General features: G+C 46.1%; 6 non-coding genes across 6 annotated transcripts; all 6 read left to right on the top strand.

Annotated features, from left to right (window-relative positions):
* Nucleotides 1-2,147: 2,147 nt before the first annotated feature.
* Nucleotides 2,148-2,338, top strand: LOC130331729 (U2 spliceosomal RNA). Its single transcript, XR_008874571.1, has one exon. It is a non-coding gene; the product is annotated as a U2 spliceosomal RNA (small nuclear RNA).
* A 2,090-nt stretch (nt 2,339-4,428) lies between these two features.
* LOC130331733 (U2 spliceosomal RNA) lies at nt 4,429-4,619 on the top strand. Its single transcript, XR_008874575.1, has one exon. It is a non-coding gene; the product is annotated as a U2 spliceosomal RNA (small nuclear RNA).
* A 2,116-nt stretch (nt 4,620-6,735) lies between these two features.
* LOC130331732 (U2 spliceosomal RNA) lies at nt 6,736-6,926 on the top strand. Its single transcript, XR_008874574.1, has one exon. It is a non-coding gene; the product is annotated as a U2 spliceosomal RNA (small nuclear RNA).
* A 2,092-nt stretch (nt 6,927-9,018) lies between these two features.
* On the top strand, nt 9,019-9,209 carry LOC130331731 (U2 spliceosomal RNA). Its single transcript, XR_008874573.1, has one exon. It is a non-coding gene; the product is annotated as a U2 spliceosomal RNA (small nuclear RNA).
* A 2,092-nt stretch (nt 9,210-11,301) lies between these two features.
* LOC130331730 (U2 spliceosomal RNA) lies at nt 11,302-11,492 on the top strand. The gene has a single exon (XR_008874572.1). It is a non-coding gene; the product is annotated as a U2 spliceosomal RNA (small nuclear RNA).
* A 2,052-nt stretch (nt 11,493-13,544) lies between these two features.
* LOC130331727 (U2 spliceosomal RNA) lies at nt 13,545-13,735 on the top strand. The gene has a single exon (XR_008874570.1). It is a non-coding gene; the product is annotated as a U2 spliceosomal RNA (small nuclear RNA).
* The last annotated feature ends 246 nt before the right edge of the window (nt 13,736-13,981 follow it).

The raw sequence follows: 13,981 nt of genomic DNA, 5'->3' as shown, positions 1-13,981 counted from the left end.
CGCCCTATGCATTGACCCGATATGGCAGTATCTTCGGGTACAGTGCACCACCCCCTTACAGGGTTAAAAAGAAAGATTCCTACTTTCATTGCTACCTGCTTGCTGGCTAGCCAGCTAGCCAGCCCTGTGGGCCTTGCTGCTGCTGCAGCCAAAAAACAAAAGGTGGTGCTGCTGCTGCTTCTGCTGCTTCTGCTTCTGCTTGTGTCTGGCCGCTGTTGGAGCGTCCAGGCACAGGACTTCTGCTGCTGCTGACTAAATGGCCTCCTTAATTGGATCATTTGAGTAGCCAGCACACCTGTGCAGGTAGGGCATGACATGATAGGCAGCTGCCTTGATAGCGGGTGGGTGCTGAATGTTCCTAATTGACAAAATAAGATTAATGCTTATGAAGAAATATAAAATCTCATCCCTTCCCCAATATCGCGCCACACCCCTACCCCTTAATTCCCTGGTTGAACTTGATGGACATATGTCTTTTTTCGACCGTACTAACTATGTTACTATGTAACATAACGTGGGGGGGGGGGTCTCCTGGCTGTTCACACAGGTGTGTCATTGCTGTACATTGACCATGCATTGCTTCTGTGGTATTGCAAAGGCAAAGACAAATGCTTCCAGCCATCCATTGCACTAATGGATTGGTCATCAGCTGGCTGTCTATGTCCCGCATCAATATAGACCAAAGTACAGAGGGTTAGGCTATGCTATTGTGCACCTACCTGATGCATCAGAAGGTGCGAGGCCCTTGCTAAATTCTGTGCACAGACTTTGAGATCTATACTTTAGACTGTATCTAAACCTGCTCCAACATGGACTGACATTCTGGCCTACTTTCAGCCGATGCGACTTGTCTGTCGCTGAACAGTCGCTTTTTATGTATTCAGCACCTATGTATAATGTTGTAAAAATGCTCTAGAAGCTAAAGTCGCAGAAATGTCACACATATTTGGCCTGCAACTTTCTGTGCGACAAATTCAGACAGGAAAAATCAGTATAAATCCTTAGAAAATTATCCCCCAGTGTCTCCATCTGCTGGCGGTATTGAATAAGCATTGCTGCACTGATGGGGTATGCATTAGACGAAAAAAAGAAGAAAAAGAAGAATAATACGCCCAGAAAAGAGGCGAAAAGGAGAAAAACGTAAAAAAACGTGAAAAAAAAGTAAGAGGAAGAGAAGGGAAAAAAAGGTGGAAATGGGTTTAAAAGTGATTTCGGCGGAGAATATATATATATATATATATATATATATATATATATATATATATATATATATATACGCGCACACACACACATATATAAACGTATTCTCCGTTGAGATATTGCAGCCGCTGCTGTGTCCAGGCCCAGGAGCCTTAGCACTGTGCTGTGATGTCACTCAATACCACTGACATCACTAGGTGTAAACAACATCTCTCCTTTGCTGTGTATGTGACTATGGAGCTGTTTGGTGATGTCGTCTATTATGGCCTTCATAGAAGCAACAGGAGATTGTTGCATCCATCTAGAACCCTCAGAACTACAGTGCTATGATGTCACTCACTTCCACAGGCCTTGCAGAGTGTAAACAACAACAACCCAGCTTTGTTGTGTATGTAACCATAGGGATTTGTGATGTCACCTAGAACCTTCACAGCAGCGACAGCTTTATGAGGAGCATCAGCACTGCTCTGCCTGAGCAGAACCATCACCGCCATAGGTTGTCAAATAACCCGGGTTTAACCCACACAGGTAAGTCCAATGGGGTGCAGGCATGTCCTCTATGCTTACAGCTTCCCGTGGGTGTTGGTTTGATACCGTTTGGGGACAGCCAAGGAGGCATCTGCAGGCAACAAAGGTAGGTGTGTGCTTGTGTGTGTGTTTCCTATGCAGATCCTAAGCCCAGTGTCACATGCAAGTAGGAGGAGTAAGAAGGGTTCCTGGCAAATCCGGGTTATGGATTGCATTTAAAAAGGCCCCGTGGGAGTGCAATGGGTCCCTGTCTTGCTGCTTAGCAATAATGGTATGGGTTTAGGTTCTGCTGTGTGTACTGGTGGTTGACTGCCCCCCAGCCCAGAGTGTGCATGGAAAATTGTCTGGCAGCCTCCCTGACAGCAAGCAGTGATAGTGCCCATGAAGGGCACCTTGTTGGGCCCGCCCCTTTCACGGTTATCGCTTCTCGGCCTTTTGGCTAAGATCAAGTGTAGTATCTGTTCTTATCAGTTTAATATCTGATACGTCCCCTATCTGGGGACCATATATTAAATGGATTTTTGAGAACGGGGGCCGATTTCGAAGCTTGCTTCCGTCGCCCTATGCATTGATCCGATATGGCAGTATCTTCGGGTACAGTGCACCACCCCCTTACAGGGTTAAAAAGAAAGATTCCTACTTTCATTGCTACCTGCTTGCTGGCTAGCCAGCTAGCCAGCCCTGTGGGCCTTGCTGCTGCTGCAGCCAAAAAACAAAAGGTGGTGCTGCTGCTGCTTCTGCTGCTTCTGCTTCTGCTTGTGTCTGGCCGCTGTTGGAGCGTCCAGGCACAGGACTTCTGCTGCTGCTGACTAAATGGCCTCCTTAATTGGATCATTTGAGTAGCCAGCACACCTGTGCAGGTAGGGCATGACATGATAGGCAGCTGCCTTGATAGCGGGTGGGTGCTGAATGTTCCTAATTGACAAAATAAGATTAATGCTTATGAAGAAATATAAAATCTCATCCCTTCCCCAATATCGCGCCACACCCCTACCCCTTAATTCCCTGGTTGAACTTGATGGACATATGTCTTTTTTCGACCGTACTAACTATGTAACTATGTAACATAACATGGGGGGGGGGGGGTCTCCTGGCTGTTCACACAGGTGTGTCATTGCTGTACATTGACCATGCATTGCTTCTGTGGTATTGCAAAGGCAAAGACAAATGCTTCCAGCCATCCATTGCACTAATGGATTGGTCATCAGCTGGCTGTCTATGTCCCGCATCAATATAGACCAAAGTACAGAGGGTTAGGCTATGCTATTGTGCACCTACCTGATGCATCAGAAGGTGCGAGGCCCTTGCTAAATTCTGTGCACAGACTTTGAGATCTATACTTTAGACTGTATCTAAACCTGCTCCAACATGGACTGACATTCTGGCCTACTTTCAGCCGATGCGACTTGTCTGTCGCTGAACAGTCGCTTTTTATGTATTCAGCACCTATGTATAATGTTGTAAAAATGCTCTAGAAGCTAAAGTCGCAGAAATGTCACACATATTTGGCCTGCAACTTTCTGTGCGACAAATTCAGACAGGAAAAATCAGTATAAATCCTTAGAAAATTATCCCCCAGTGTCTCCATCTGCTGGCGGTATTGAATAAGCATTGCTGCACTGATGGGGTATGCATTAGACGAAAAAAAAGAAGAAAAAGAAGAATAATACGCCCAGAAAAGAGGCGAAAAGGAGAAAAACGTAAAAAAACGTGAAAAAAAAGTAAGAGGAAGAGAAGGGAAAAAAAGGTGGAAATGGTTTAAAAGTGATTTCGGCGGGAGAAATATATATATATATATATATTATATATATATATATATATATATACGCGCACACACACACATATATATAAACGTATTCTCCGTTGAGATATTGCAGCCGCTGCTGTGTCCAGGCCAGGAGCCTTAGCACTGTGCTGTGATGTCACTCAATACCACTGACATCACTAGGTGTAAACAACATCTCTCCTTTGCTGTGTATGTGACTATGGAGCTGTTTGGTGATGTCGTCTATTATGGCCTTCATAGAAGCAACAGGAGATTGTTGCATCCATCTAGAACCCTCAGAACTACAGTGCTATGATGTCACTCACTTCCCACAGGCCTTGCAGAGTGTAAACAACAACAACCCAGCTTTGTTGTGTATGTAACCATAGGGATTTGTGATGTCACCTAGAACCTTCACAGCAGCGACAGCTTTATGAGGAGCATCAGCACTGCTCTGCCTGAGCAGAACCATCACCGCCATAGGTTGTCAAATAACCCGGGTTTAACCCACACAGGTAAGTCCAATGGGGTGCAGGCATGTCCTCTATGCTTACAGCTTCCCGTGGGTGTTGGTTTGATACCGTTTGGGGACAGCCAAGGAGGCATCTGCAGGCAACAAAGGTAGGTGTGTGCTTGTGTGTGTGTTTCCTATGCAGATCCTAAGCCCAGTGTCACATGCAAGTAGGAGGAGTAAGAAGGGTTCCTGGCAAATCCGGGTTATGGATTGCATTTAAAAAGGCCCCGTGGGAGTGCAATGGGCCCCCTGTCTTGCTGCTTAGCAATAATGGTATGGGTTTAGGTTCTGCTGTGTGTACTGGTGGTTGACTGCCCCCCAGCCCAGAGTGTGCATGGAAAATTGTCTGGCAGCCTCCCTGACAGCAAGCAGTGATAGTGCCCATGAAGGGCACCTTGTTGGGCCCGCCCCTTTCACGGTTATCGCTTCTCGGCCTTTTGGCTAAGATCAAGTGTAGTATCTGTTCTTATCAGTTTAATATCTGATACGTCCCCTATCTGGGGACCATATATTAAATGGATTTTTGAGAACGGGGGCCGATTTCGAAGCTTGCTTCCGTCGCCCTATGCATTGACCCGATATGGCAGTATCTTCGGGTACAGTGCACCACCCCCTTACAGGGTTAAAAAGAAAGATTCCTACTTTCATTGCTACCTGCTTGCTGGCTAGCCAGCTAGCCAGCCCTGTGGGCCTTGCTGCTGCTGCAGCCAAAAAACAAAAGGTGGTGCTGCTGCTGCTTCTGCTTCTGCTTGTGTCTGGCTGCTGTTGGAGCGTCCAGGCACAGGACTTCTGCTGCTGCTGACTAAATGGCCTCCTTAATTGGATCATTTGAGTAGCCAGCACACCTGTGCAGGTAGGGCATGACATGATAGGCAGCTGCCTTGATAGCGGGTGGGTGCTGAATGTTCCTAATTGACAAAATAAGATTAATGCTTATGAAGAAATATAAAATCTCATCCCTTCCCCAATATCGCGCCACACCCCTACCCCTTAATTCCCTGGTTGAACTTGATGGACATATGTCTTTTTTCGACCGTACTAACTATGTAACTATGTAACATAACATGGGGGGGGGGGGGGGGGTCTCCTGGCTGTTCACACAGGTGTGTCATTGCTGTACATTGACCATGCATTGCTTCTGTGGTATTGCAAAGGCAAAGACAAATGCTTCCAGCCATCAATTGCACTAATGGATTGGTCATCAGCTGGCTGTCTATGTCCCGCATCAATATAGACCAAAGTACAGAGGGTTAGGCTATGCTATTGTGCACCTACCTGATGCATCAGAAGGTGCGAGGCCCTTGCTAAATTCTGTGCACAGACTTTGAGATCTATACTTTAGACTGTATCTAAACCTGCTCCAACATGGACTGACATTCTGGCCTACTTTCAGCCGATGCGACTTGTCTGTCGCTGAACAGTCGCTTTTTATGTATTCAGCACCTATGTATAATGTTGTAAAAATGCTCTAGAAGCTAAAGTCGCAGAAATGTCACACATATTTGGCCTGCAACATTCTGTGCGACAAATTCAGACAGGAAAAATCAGTATAAATCCTTAGAAAATTATCCCCCAGTGTCTCCATCTGCTGGCGGTATTGAATAAGCATTGCTGCACTGATGGGGTAATGCATTAGACGAAAAAAAAGAAGAAAAAGAAGAATAATACGCCCAGAAAAGAGGCGAAAAGGAGAAAAACGTAAAAAAAACGTGAAAAAAAAGTAAGAGGAAGAGAAGGGAAAAAAAGGTGGAAATGGGTTTAAAAGTGATTTCGGCGGAGAAATATATATATATATATATATATATATATATATATATATATATATATATATATATATATATAGATATTACGCGCACACACACACATATATATAAACGTATTCTCCGTTGAGATATTGCAGCCGCTGCTGTGTCCAGGCCAGGAGCCTTAGCACTGTGCTGTGATGTCACTCAATACCACTGACATCACTAGGTGTAAACAACATCTCTCCTTTGCTGTGTATGTGACTATGGAGCTGTTTGGTGATGTCGTCTATTATGGCCTTCATAGAAGCAACAGGAGATTGTTGCATCCATCTAGAACCCTCAGAACTACAGTGCTATGATGTCACTCACTTCCACAGGCCTTGCAGAGTGTAAACAACAACAACCCAGCTTTGTTGTGTATGTAACCATAGGGATTTGTGATGTCACCTAGAACCTTCACAGCAGCGACAGCTTTATGAGGAGCATCAGCACTGCTCTGCCTGAGCAGAACCATCACCCCCGCCATAGGTTGTCAAATAACCCGGGTTTAACCCACACAGGTAAGTCCAATGGGGTGCAGGCATGTCCTCTATGCTACAGCTTCCCGTGGGTGTTGGTTTGATACCGTTTGGGGACAGCCAAGGAGGCATCTGCAGGGCAACAAAGGTAGGTGTGTGCTTGTGTGTGTGTTTCCTATGCAGATCCTAAGCCCAGTGTCACATGCAAGTAGGAGGAGTAAGAAGGGTTCCTGGCAAATCCGGGTTATGGATTGCATTTAAAAAGGCCCCGTGGGAGTGCAATGGGCCCCTGTCTTGCTGCTTAGCAATAATGGTATGGGTTTAGGTAGGTTCTGCTGTGTGTACTGGTGGTTGACTGCCCCCCAGCCCAGAGTGTGCATGGAAAATTGTCTGGCAGCCTCCCTGACAGCAAGCAGTGATAGTGCCCATGAAGGGCACCTTGTTGGGCCCGCCCCTTTCACGGTTATCGCTTCTCGGCCTTTTGGCTAAGATCAAGTGTAGTATCTGTTCTTATCAGTTTAATATCTGATACGTCCCCTATCTGGGGACCATATATTAAATGGATTTTTGAGAACGGGGGCCGATTTCGAAGCTTGCTTCCGTCGCCCTATGCATTGACCCGATATGGCAGTATCTTCGGGTACAGTGCACCACCCCCTTACAGGGTTAAAAAGAAAGATTCCTACTTTCATTGCTACCTGCTTGCTGGCTAGCCAGCTAGCCAGCCCTGTGGGCCTTGCTGCTGCTGCAGCCAAAAAACAAAAGGTGGTGCTGCTGCTGCTTCTGCTGCTTCTGCTTCTGCTTGTGTCTGGCCGCTGTTGGAGCGTCCAGGCACAGGACTTCTGCTGCTGCTGACTAAATGGCCTCCTTAATTGGATCATTTGAGTAGCCAGCACACCTGTGCAGGTAGGGCATGACATGATAGGCAGCTGCCTTGATAGCGGGTGGGTGCTGAATGTTCCTAATTGACAAAATAAGATTAATGCTTATGAAGAAATATAAAATCTCATCCCTTCCCCAATATCGCGCCACACCCCTACCCCTTAATTCCCTGGTTGAACTTGATGGACATATGTCTTTTTTCGACCGTACTAACTATGTAACTATGTAACATAACATGGGGGGGGGGGGGGTCTCCTGGCTGTTCACACAGGTGTGTCATTGCTGTACATTGACCATGCATTGCTTCTGTGGTATTGCAAAGGCAAAGACAAATGCTTCCAGCCATCCATTGCACTAATGGATTGGTCATCAGCTGGCTGTCTATGTCCCGCATCAATATAGACCAAAGTACAGAGGGTTAGGCTATGCTATTGTGCACCTACCTGATGCATCAGAAGGTGCGAGGCCCTTGCTAAATTCTGTGCACAGACTTTGAGATCTATACTTTAGACTGTATCTAAACCTGCTCCAACATGGACTGACATTCTGGCCTACTTTCAGCCGATGCGACTTGTCTGTCGCTGAACAGTCGCTTTTTATGTATTCAGCACCTATGTATAATGTTGTAAAAATGCTCTAGAAGCTAAAGTCGCAGAAATGTCACACATATTTGGCCTGCAACTTTCTGTGCGACAAATTCAGACAGGAAAAATCAGTATAAATCCTTAGAAAATTATCCCCCAGTGTCTCCATCTGCTGGCGGTATTGAATAAGCATTGCTGCACTGATGGGGTATGCATTAGACGAAAAAAAAGAAGAAAAAGAAGAATAATACGCCCAGAAAAGAGGCGAAAAGGAGAAAAACGTAAAAAAACGTGAAAAAAAAGTAAGAGGAAGAGAAGGGAAAAAAAGGTGGAAATGGGTTTAAAAGTGATTTCGGCGGAAAATATATATATATATATATATATATATATATATATATATATATATATACGCGCACACACACACATATATATAAACGTATTCTCCGTTGAGATATTGCAGCCGCTGCTGTGTCCAGGCCCAGGAGCCTTAGCACTGTGCTGTGATGTCACTCAATACCACTGACATCACTAGGTGTAAACAACATCTCTCCTTTGCTGTGTATGTGACTATGGAGCTGTTTGGTGATGTCGTCTATTATGGCCTTCATAGAAGCAACAGGAGATTGTTGCATCCATCTAGAACCCTCAGAACTACAGTGCTATGATGTCACTCACTTCCACAGGCCTTGCAGAGTGTAAACAACAACAACCCAGCTTTGTTGTGTATGTAACCATAGGGATTTGTGATGTCACCTAGAACCTTCACAGCAGCGACAGCTTTATGAGGAGCATCAGCACTGCTCTGCCTGAGCAGAACCATCACCGCCATAGGTTGTCAAATAACCCGGGTTTAACCCACACAGGTAAGTCCAATGGGGTGCAGGCATGTCCTCTATGCTTACAGCTTCCCGTGGGTGTTGGTTTGATACCGTTTGGGGACAGCCAAGGAGGCATCTGCAGGCAACAAAGGTAGGTGTGTGCTTGTGTGTGTGTTTCCTATGCAGATCCTAAGCCCAGTGTCACATGCAAGTAGGAGGAGTAAGAAGGGTTCCTGGCAAATCCGGGTTATGGATTGCATTTAAAAAGGCCCCGTGGGAGTGCAATGGGCCCCTGTCTTGCTGCTTAGCAATAATGGTATGGGTTTAGGTTCTGCTGTGTGTACTGGTGGTTGACTGCCCCCCAGCCCAGAGTGTGCATGGAAAATTGTCTGGCAGCCTCCCTGACAGCAAGCAGTGATAGTGCCCATGAAGGGCACCTTGTTGGGCCCGCCCCTTTCACGGTTATCGCTTCTCGGCCTTTTGGCTAAGATCAAGTGTAGTATCTGTTCTTATCAGTTTAATATCTGATACGTCCCCTATCTGGGGACCATATATTAAATGGATTTTTGAGAACGGGGGCCGATTTCGAAGCTTGCTTCCGTCGCCCTATGCATTGACCCGATATGGCAGTATCTTCGGGTACAGTGCACCACCCCCTTACAGGGTTAAAAAGAAAGATTCCTACTTTCATTGCTACCTGCTTGCTGGCTAGCCAGCTAGCCAGCCCTGTGGGCCTTGCTGCTGCTGCAGCCAAAAAACAAAAGGTGGTGCTGCTGCTGCTTCTGCTGCTTCTGCTTCTGCTTGTGTCTGGCCGCTGTTGGAGCGTCCAGGCACAGGACTTCTGCTGCTGCTGACTAAATGGCCTCCTTAATTGGATCATTTGAGTAGCCAGCACACCTGTGCAGGTAGGGCATGACATGATAGGCAGCTGCCTTGATAGCGGGTGGGTGCTGAATGTTCCTAATTGACAAAATAAGATTAATGCTTATGAAGAAATATAAAATCTCATCCCTTCCCCAATATCGCGCCACACCCCTACCCCTTAATTCCCTGGTTGAACTTGATGGACATATGTCTTTTTTCGACCGTACTAACTATGTAACTATGTAACATAACATGGGGGGGGGGGGGGGTCTCCTGGCTGTTCACACAGGTGTGTCATTGCTGTACATTGACCATGCATTGCTTCTGTGGTATTGCAAAGGCAAAGACAAATGCTTCCAGCCATCCATTGCACTAATGGATTGGTCATCAGCTGGCTGTCTATGTCCCGCATCAATATAGACCAAAGTACAGAGGGTTAGGCTATGCTATTGTGCACCTACCTGATGCATCAGAAGGTGCGAGGCCCTTGCTAAATTCTGTGCACAGACTTTGAGATCTATACTTTAGACTGTATCTAAACCTGCTCCAACATGGACTGACATTCTGGCCTACTTTCAGCCGATGCGACTTGTCTGTCGCTGAACAGTCGCTTTTTATGTATTCAGCACCTATGTATAATGTTGTAAAAATGCTCTAGAAGCTAAAGTCGCAGAAATGTCACACATATTTGGCCTGCAACTTTCTGTGCGACAAATTCAGACAGGAAAAATCAGTATAAATCCTTAGAAAATTATCCCCCAGTGTCTCCATCTGCTGGCGGTATTGAATAAGCATTGCTGCACTGATGGGGTATGCATTAGACGAAAAAAAAGAAGAAAAAGAAGAATAATACGCCCAGAAAAGAGGCGAAAAGGAGAAAAACGTAAAAAAACGTGAAAAAAAAGTAAGAGGAAGAGAAGGGAAAAAAAGGTGGAAATGGGTTTAAAAGTGATTTCGGCGGAGATATATATATATATATATATATATATATATATATATATATATATATACGCGCACACACACACATATATATAAACGTATTCTCCGTTGAGATATTGCAGCCGCTGCTGTGTCCAGGCCCAGGAGCCTTAGCACTGTGCTGTGATGTCACTCAATACCACTGACATCACTAGGTGTAAACAACATCTCTCCTTTGCTGTGTATGTGACTATGGAGCTGTTTGGTGATGTCGTCTATTATGGCCTTCATAGAAGCAACAGGAGATTGTTGCATCCATCTAGAACCCTCAGAACTACAGTGCTATGATGTCACTCACTTCCACAGGCCTTGCAGAGTGTAAACAACAACAACCCAGCTTTGTTGTGTATGTAACCATAGGGATTTGTGATGTCACCTAGAACCTTCACAGCAGCGACAGCTTTATGAGGAGCATCAGCACTGCTCTGCCTGAGCAGAACCATCACCGCCATAGGTTGTCAAATAACCCGGGTTTAACCCACACAGGTAAGTCCAATGGGGTGCAGGCATGTCCTCTATGCTTACAGCTTCCCGTGGGTGTTGGTTTGATACCGTTTGGGGACAGCCAAGGAGGCATCTGCAGGCAACAAAGGTAGGTGTGTGCTTGTGTGTGTGTTTCCTATGCAGATCCTAAGCCCAGTGTCACATGCAAGTAGGAGGAGTAAGAAGGGTTCCTGGCAAATCCGGGTTATGGATTGCATTTAAAAAGGCCCCGTGGGAGTGCAATGGGCCCCTGTCTTGCTGCTTAGCAATAATGGTATGGGTTTAGGTTCTGCTGTGTGTACTGGTGGTTGACTGCCCCCCAGCCCAGAGTGTGCATGGAAAATTGTCTGGCAGCCTCCCTGACAGCAAGCAGTGATAGTGCCCATGAAGGGCACCTTGTTGGGCCCGCCCCTTTCACGGTTATCGCTTCTCGGCCTTTTGGCTAAGATCAAGTGTAGTATCTGTTCTTATCAGTTTAATATCTGATACGTCCCCTATCTGGGGACCATATATTAAATGGATTTTTGAGAACGGGGGCCGATTTCGAAGCTTGCTTCCGTCGCCCTATGCATTGACCCGATATGGCAGTATCTTCGGGTACAGTGCACCACCCCCTTACAGGGTTAAAAAGAAAGATTCCTACTTTCATTGCTACCTGCTTGCTGGCTAGCCAGCTAGCCAGCCCTGTGGGCCTTGCTGCTGCTGCAGCCAAAAAACAAAAGGTGGTGCTGCTGCTGCTTCTGCTGCTTCTGCTTCTGCTTGTGTCTGGCCGCTGTTGGAGCGTCCAGGCACAGGACTTCTGCTGCTGCTGACTAAATGGCCTCCTTAATTGGATCATTTGAGTAGCCAGCACACCTGTGCAGGTAGGGCATGACATGATAGGCAGCTGCCTTGATAGCGGGTGGGTGCTGAATGTTCCTAATTGACAAAATAAGATTAATGCTTATGAAGAAATATAAAATCTCATCCCTTCCCCAATATCGCGCCACACCCCTACCCCTTAATTCCCTGGTTGAACTTGATGGACATATGTCTTTTTTCGACCGTACTAACTATGTAACTATGTAACATAACATGGGGGGGGGGGGGGGTCTCCTGGCTGTTCACACAGGTGTGTCATTGCTGTACATTGACCATGCATTGCTTCTGTGGTATTGCAAAGGCAAAGACAAATGCTTCCAGCCATCCATTGCACTAATGGATTGGTCATCAGCTGGCTGTCTATGTCCCGCATCAATATAGACCAAAGTACAGAGGGTTAGGCTATGCTATTGTGCATCTACCTGATGCATCAGAAGGTGCGAGGCCCTTGCTAAATTCTGTGCACAGACTTTGAGATCTATACTTTAGACTGTATCTAAACCTGCTCCAACATGGACTGACATTCTGGCCTACTTTCAGCCGATGCGACTTGTCTGTCGCTGAACAGTCGCTTTTTATGTATTCAGCACACAGAAATGTCACACATATTTGGCCTGCAACTTTCTGTGCGACAAATTCAGACAGGAAAAATCAGTATAAATCCTTAGAAAATTATCCCCCAGTGTCTCCATCTGCTGGCAATATTGAATAAGCATTGCTGCACTGATGGGGTATGCATTAGACGAAAAAAAAGAAGAAAAAGAAGAATAATACGCCCAGAAAAGAGGCGAAAAGGAGAAAAACGTAAAAAAACGTGAAAAAAAAGTAAGAGGAAGAGAAGGGAAAAAAAGGTGGAAATGGGTTTAAAAGTGATTTCGGCGGAGAAATATATATATATATATATATATATATATATATATATATATATATACGCGCACACACACACATATATATAAACGTATTCTCCGTTGAGATATTGCAGCCGCTGCTGTGTCCAGGCCCAGGAGCCTTAGCACTGTGCTGTGATGTCACTCAATACCACTGACATCACTAGGTGTAAACAACATCTCTCCTTTGCTGTGTATGTGACTATGGAGCTGTTTGGTGATGTCGTCTATTATGGCCTTCATAGAAGCAACAGGAGATTGTTGCATCCATCTAGAACCCTCAGAACTACAGTGCTATGATGTCACTCACTTCCACAGGCCTTGCAGAGTGTAAACAACAACAACCCAGCTTTGTTGTGTATGTAACCATAGGGATTTGTGATGTCACCTAGAACCTTCACAGCAGCGACAGCTTTATGAGGAGCATCAGCACTGCTCTGCCTGAGCAGAACCATCACCGTCATAGGTTGTCAAATAACCCGGGTTTAACCCACACAGGTAAGTCCAATGGGGTGCAGGCATGTCCTCTATGCTTACAGCTTCCCGTGGGTGTTGGTTTGATACCGTTTGGGGACAGCCAAGGAGGCATCTGCAGGCAACAAAGGTAGGTGTGTGCTTGTGTGTGTGTTTCCTATGCAGATCCTAAGCCCAGTGTCACATGCAAGTAGGAGGAGTAAGAAGGGTTCCTGGCAAATCCGGGTTATGGATTGCATTTAAAAAGGCCCCGTGGGAGTGCAATGGGCCCCTGTCTTGCTGCTTAGCAATAATGGTATGGGTTTAGGTTCTGCTGTGTGTACTGGTGGTTGACTGCCCCCCAGCCCAGAGTGTGCATGGAAAATTGTCTGGCAGCCTCCCTGACAGCAAGCAGTGATAGTGCCCATGAAGGGCACCTTGTTGGGCCCGCCCCTTTCACGGTTATCGCTTCTCGGCCTTTTGGCTAAGATCAAGTGTAGTATCTGTTCTTATCAGTTTAATATCTGATACGTCCCCTATCTGGGGACCATATATTAAATGGATTTTTGAGAACGGGGGCCGATTTCGAAGCTTGCTTCCGTCGCCCTATGCATTGACCCGATATGGCAGTATCTTCGGGTACAGTGCACCACCCCCTTACAGGGTTAAAAAGAAAGATTCCTACTTTCATTGCTACCTGCTTGCTGGCTAGCCAGCTAGCCAGCCCTGTGGGCCTTGCTGCTGCTGCAGCCAAAAAACAAAAGGTGGTGCTGCTGCTGCTTCTGCTGCTTCTGCTTCTGCTTGTGTCTGGCCGCTGTTGGAGCGTCCAGGCACAGGACTTCTGCTGCTGCTGACTAAATGGCCTCCTTAATTGGATCATTTGAGTAGCCAGCACACCTGT

The sequence above is a fragment of the Hyla sarda genome, unplaced genomic scaffold (assembly GCF_029499605.1).
Source record: "Hyla sarda isolate aHylSar1 unplaced genomic scaffold, aHylSar1.hap1 scaffold_3536, whole genome shotgun sequence".
In the NCBI taxonomy this organism is placed as follows: Eukaryota; Metazoa; Chordata; class Amphibia; order Anura; family Hylidae; genus Hyla; species Hyla sarda.
The sequence above is the reverse complement of the archived record's forward strand: the minus strand, read 5'-3'. Positions and strand labels throughout refer to the sequence as shown.